The 6,815-nt window shown below is 37.7% G+C and overlaps 1 pseudogene; it reads left to right on the forward strand.

Annotated features, from left to right (window-relative positions):
* The first annotated feature begins 6,207 nt into the window (after nt 1-6,207).
* Nucleotides 6,208-6,674, forward strand: LOC103591128 (annotated as a pseudogene).
* Nucleotides 6,675-6,815: the final 141 nt, after the last annotated feature.

Below are 6,815 nucleotides of genomic sequence, written 5' to 3' on the forward strand. Positions count from 1 at the left end.
GCACAGGCTTTATGACACGAGCCCAAAAGCACAAGCAGTAAAAGAAAAAATAAACAAATGGAACTATATCAAACTAAAAAGCTTCTGACAGCAAAGGAAACAAACAACAGAGTGAAATGACAACCTACAGAGTGGGAGAAAATTTTTGCTAACTATGTATCTGACAAGGGATTAATATCCAGAATATACATAGAACTTAAGCAATTATACAGTAAAAGAACAAATGACCCGAGTAAAAAATGGGCAAAGGGGGCCAGTCCCCTGGCGCACTCGGGATAGTGCAGCGCTGGGAGCGCAGCGACGCTCCCGCCGCGGGTTCGGGTCCTATATAGAACTGGCCGGTGCGCTCACTGGCTGAGCGCGGTGCGGGTGACACCACACCAAGGGTTGTGATCCCCTTACTGGTCACGAAAAAGTCAAAAAAAAAAAAAAATGGGCAAAGGAACTAAATATACATTTTTCAAAGGAAGACATACAAATACATGAAAAAATGCTCAACATCACTAGTCATCATGGAAATGCAAATTAAAACTATATAGAGATACCACCTTATCCCAGTTAGACTGGCTATAATCAAAACGATGGTGAATAAGAAATGCTGGTGAGGGTGTGGAGAGAAGAGAACGCTCCTACACTGTCGGTGGGACTGTAAATTAGTACAACCTCTATGGAGAACAGTATGGAGGTTTCTCAAACAACTACAGATTGATCTTCCATACAATCCAGCAATCTCTCTTCTGGGTATATACCCAGAAGAATGGAAATCATCGTGTCAAGCGGGTACCTGCACTCCCATGTTCATTGCAGCTCTGTTTACAATAGCCAAGATATGGAACCAACCTAAATGTCTATCGATAGATGATTGGAAAAGGAAACTGTGGTGTGTACACACACACACACACACACACACACACACACACACACCGTGGAATACTACTCTGCCATAAAAAAGAATGAAATACTCCCATTTGTAACAATGTGGATGAACCTTGAGAAACTTATTTTGAGTGAAATAAGCAAAACACAGAGGGATAAATACTGCATGTGCTCACTCATATGTGGGAGCTAAGAGAGAAAGGAAGGAAGGAAAGAAAGACCACAGTAGTGTGCTGGTTTTACAGAGGGAGGGAACATTCCTAGGGCTGCAAAACAGAGTGGGAGGGACAGAGGGAGGGTGACAGTGGCTGGGGGACAATTGGGTGGGGACACGAGGTATAAAAGCAATTTCTGGTAATTCGTACCTCATGAATATTCATAATTTTAAAAATAATAAATAAATAAAATAGCTTCCCAGGATATTCATTGTCTCCTAACTAACTGCTTTAAACAGTAGTATATATTTTAAGTCACTAGTCAATGGATTCATAATGATGTGACCAGTTGAATACAGACATGTTTGTTTGGTAGGTGAGTTGCTTTAATTTTTTAATTTTANCTTAAGTATAAGACCTGAAACTGTAAAATTACTAGGGGAAAATACAGGTGAAACACTTCAGCAATCAGGTCTGGGCACAGGCTTTATGACACGAGCCCAAAAGCACAAGCAGTAAAAGAAAAAATAAACAAATGGGACTATATCAAACTAAAAAGCTTCTGCACAGCAAAGGAAACAAAACAACAGAGTGAAATGACAACCTACACAGTGGGAGAAAATTTTTGCTAACTGTGCATCCAACAAGGGATTAAAATCCAGAATATACATAGAACTTAAGCAATTATACAGTAAAAGAACAAATGACCTGATTAAAAAATGGGCAAAGGGGGCCGGCCCCCTGGCGCACTCGGGAGAGTGCAGTGCTGGGAGCGCAGCGACACTCCCGCCGCGGGTTTGGCTGGTGTGCTCACTGGCTGAGCGCGGTGTGGGTGACGCCACACCAAGGGTTGTGATCCCCTTACTGGTCACGAAAAAGTCATTAGTAAAAAACCAAATAAAAAAAAAAAAAAATGGGCAAAGGAACTAAATAAAAATGGGCAAAGGAACTAAATATACATTTTTCAAAGGAAGACATACAAATACATGAAAAAATGCTCAACATCACTAGTCATCACGGAAATGCAAATTAAAACTATATAGAGATACCACCTTATCCCAGTTAGACTGGCTATAATCAAAACGATGGTGAATAACAAATGCTGGTGAGGGTGTGGAGAGAAGAGAATGCTCCTACACTGTCGGTGGGACTGTAAATTAGTACAACCTCTACGGAGAACAGTATGGAGGTTTCTCAAACAACTACAGATTGATCTTCCATACAATCCAGCAATCTCTCTTCTGGGTATATACCCAGAAGAATGAAAATCATCATGTCAAAGGGGTACCTGCACTCCCATGTTCATTGCAGCTCTATTTACAATAGCCAAGATATGGAACCAACCTAAATGTCTATCGATGGATGATTGGAAAAGGAAACTGTGGTGTATATATACACCATGTAATACCACTCTGCCATAAAAAAGAATGAAATTCTCCCATTTGCAACAACATGGATGAGCTTGGAGAAACTTATGTTGAGTGAAATAAGCAAAACACAGAGGGATAAATACTGCATGTGCTCACTCATATGTGGGAGCTAAGAGAGAAAGGAAGGAAGGAAAGAGACGACAGTAGTGTGGTGGTTTTACAGAGGGAGGGAACATTCCTAGGGCTGCAAAACAGAGTGGGAGGGACAGAGGGAGGGTGACAGTGGCTGGGGGACAATTGGGTGGGGACACGGGGTATAAAAGCAATTTCTGGTAATTCGTACCTCATGAATATTCATAATTTTAAAAATAATAAATAAATAAATATAAATAAAATAGCTTCCCAGGATATTCATTGTCTCCTAACTAACTGCTTTAAACAGTAGTATATATTTTAAGTCACCAGTCAATGGATTCATAATGATGTGACCAGTTGAATACAGACATGTTTGTTTGGTAGGTGAGNACAGAGTGGGAGGGACAGAGGGAGGGTGACAGTGGCTGGGGGACAATTGGGTGGGGACACGAGGTATAAAAGCAATTTCTGGTAATTCGTACCTCATGAATATTCATAATTTTAAAAATAATAAATAAATAAAATAGCTTCCCAGGATATTCATTGTCTCCTAACTAACTGCTTTAAACAGTAGTATATATTTTAAGTCACTAGTCAATGGATTCATAATGATGTGACCAGTTGAATACAGACATGTTTGTTTGGTAGGTGAGTTGCTTTAATTTTTTAATTTTATTTTAATACCTTTAGCTAGAGAGATGCATTCTCCAGTTTGGCACAGTCCCTACTACTCCCTTTGTTTAATACTTAGTCTGTCTTACTTTATTACATGCCTGGCTTCTGCGTTGAGTTTATGATCCCTGCCTGTATTAGTCCGTTTATGTTGCTTATAACAAAACACTTGGAACTGGGTAAATTATAAAGAAAATGAAATTTATTGCTTACAGTTTCTGAGGCCAGGAAGTCCAAAAGTCCATCTGGTGGTGGCAACAGTGACCCAGGGGTCTCACATTGTGTGATGGTGGAAGCAGAGCGAGAGAAAGAGAGAGAGAGAGAGACCTCCTCTCCTTTTAAAGCCCTCAGAACCACACCCCTGACCACCATTTTTAATCCATTCACTACTTCACAGTCCTGCAATCCAATCACCTCTTCAAGGCCCCACCTTTCAATTATCATAATAGTATTTCCCACCCTCTTGACAGTCACAGTGGGGGCTAAGTTTCTAATACATTAAACTTGGGGGACACAACTGAAGCTGCAGGGAGATTGGGGGGAAAATAATTCAATCAACTACATTGGCTAAATGAAGAGGTACTAAACAGTAACAACCAAGAAAAAAACGTAAGAAAATAACTTAGATAGAGGTATGTGACTAACTATATCCAGAAATTTTCAAGAATTATAACTTATCTAAGCAACATCTTCTTCAATCAAAAAATATTTTACTTTTACCCTTATGTAAATAAGCAATGTCTGGCATGGTATCAAGATCACTTGAAAATTGTACAATGCTGCAAGTGATATGGAAACACGGAAGAGGAGAATGTAACCCAGCTTGAATCTCAGGATAACTCTTAAGAATAATTTTAACTGGGATTTGAAGTGAGTGGAGAAGAAACAGAATAAAACAAAATCCTTCTTCCCTTGTTAACCAAATATCTCATAATTCTTAATAAAAAGTAAAGAACCTTAAGTTGAAATTCTAAACTACTGATTTATCACTGATTCACTCTTTAAATTAAGAGGAAATAGAAAACCTAAATAAATTAATGACCAAAAAAATGAATTGGTAGTCAAAAATCTACTTCTTCCCAAAAGCCAGTGACCCTTGAAAGATAATCCCTATCTTACATAAATTTCAGAGACCAGAAGAAAGTGTCATCCAATTCTTTAGATCAACTTTATTGAGGTCTAATTTACATACAATAAAATGCAGTTTAATGAGTTTTGACAAATGTATACATGTTATAAGTCAAAATCAAAATATAGAACTTTTGCATTACCCCCCAAAGAGCCCCTTTGCATTCAATCCAAAAAACAACAACAAAGAACCTGACCCCAGTCAACCATTGATCCTCTGACACCATAGATTAACTTTGCCTATTCTAAAATTTATATAGAGAATATGTACTTTCATTTCTGGCCTCTTACCCTCAGCGGATGTAACTGTTTTCACATTCACCCAGATTGTTGCAAGTAACAGTTTGTTCCTTTTTATTATTGAGTAGGATTCTATTGTATAAGGTAACATAATTTATCTATTCACCTGTAGATGGTGGACTTTTGGATTTTTTTTCAAATTCTAGGCTGTTATGAATCAAACTGCTGTAAACATTCAGATATTAATCTTTGCATGGACATGGCTTCATTCCTCTAGGGCAAATACTTAGGAGTGAAATTATTCAGTTGTATCATGAATGTACGTTTAAGAAACTGTCAGTTTTCCAAAGTGCTTGCACCAATTTATCCTTCCACTAGTAGTTTATGAGAATTTAAATTGTTCCATATCCTTGTTAACACTTGGTATTGTCAAACTTTTCAATTTTAGCCATTTTAATAGGTGTATAGTGGTATCTCATTATGGTTTAATTTACATTTCCCTGATGACTAATGACATTAAGATACTTTTCATGCATTTATAACATTCATATATTTTTCTTTTGTATAATGTCTGTGAAGTCTTTTGCTCACTTTTTTATCTGGGTTGTTTGTCTTTTTTATTAAATTCTAAGGGTTGATTTTTGTTCTGGATCCAAAATATTTATCAGATACATTATTGCAAAGATTTTCTCCTAGTATATGGTAAAACTTTTCATTTTATAAAGTGTCTTGGGAAGAGCAAAAGTTCTTCATTTTGATTAAGTCCAGTTTTTCAATATTTTCCTTTTCTCATAAGTGCTTTCTGTGTCCTATCTAGAAGATTTTTGCCTACTCCAAGACCACAAAGAACTTTTCCCAATATTTTATTCTAGAAGTTTTAGAGTTTCAACTTTTACATTTAGATATATAATATATTTTGAGTTAATTTTTGTGCATGGTTAAGGTAACAGTTGGAGTTTATTTTTCTCATAATGATATCAAGTTGTTCCAGAACCATCTGCCTAAAAGACTATTTATTCTCCCCCTCCTTCAAATTATCTAGGATTTTATTGATTTTTTTGTTGTTGTATCTGTTTTCTATGTCATTTTGGGTTATATTTATTTCTCTGGTGCTTGTCCATTTCCCATTTTATTGATTTCCACTCTTTATTATGTCTTTCATGGTATTTATTTAGAGTTTAATTGCTCTTCTACTTGATTCTAAAAGTAGAAGCTGAGCTCTTTGATGGTAGACTTTGTTTCTTTTCTAATACTAGTGTTTAAAGATGTAATTCTCCCTCTCTAGGTGCTGCTTTAGTTGAATCCTACAGACTTGGACATAACGTATTTTCATTACTCCTAAATGCAAAATATTTTCTAATTTCCTTTGTGATTTCATTTTTGGCCCTGGGCTATTTTGAACTGTGTTGCTTCACTTCTAAATATCTGGGGGCTTTTTCATGACCTAAATTCATCCATTAACTATTTGTTTAGTACATAGCATATGCTCAACAAGTAAGTAAGCTCCTGGAAATAAGGGGCAGTGAATTAGTCAGCAGTTCTTTATTCAAAGGACTTACCTTGTACAGTACCTGTCAAACTATTGGTGTTCATTGAAAGAATAAAATAAGCACTTCAACCCCTTTCACAAGATGGCAACGAAGGCGAAGAAGGAAGCTACTGCCCCTGCCAAAGCCGAAGCCGAAGCAAAGGCTTTGAAAGCCAAGAAGGCAGTGCTGAAAGGTGTCCAAAGCCACAAAAGAAAGAAGATCCACACATCACCCACCTTCCAGCGGCCCAAGACACTTCGGCTCTGGAGGTAGCCCAAATATCCTTGGAAGAGCACCCCCAGGAGAAACAACTTGACCACTATGCCATCATCAAGTTCCCCCTGACCACTGAGTCTGCCATGAAGAAGACAGAAGACAACACACTTGTGTTCATTGTGGATGCCAAGGCCAATAAGCACCAGATCAAACAGGCTGTGAAGAAGCTCTATGACATTGATGTGGCCAAGGTCAACACCCCGATCAGGCCTGATGGAGAGAAGAAGGCGTATGTTCAACTGGCTCCTGATTATGATGCTTTGGATGTTGCCAACAAAATTGGGATCATCTAAACTTGAGTCATATGTTCGACTGGCTCCTGATTATGATGCTTTGGATGTTGCCAACAAAATTGGGATCATCTAAACTTGAATCCAGATGGTTAATTCCAAATATACAATTCTTTTCACCATAAAAATTTTTAAAAAGCCCTT

The sequence above is a fragment of the Galeopterus variegatus genome, unplaced genomic scaffold (genome assembly GCF_000696425.1).
Source record: "Galeopterus variegatus unplaced genomic scaffold, G_variegatus-3.0.2 Scaffold53, whole genome shotgun sequence".
NCBI lineage: Eukaryota > Metazoa > Chordata > Mammalia > Dermoptera > Cynocephalidae > Galeopterus > Galeopterus variegatus.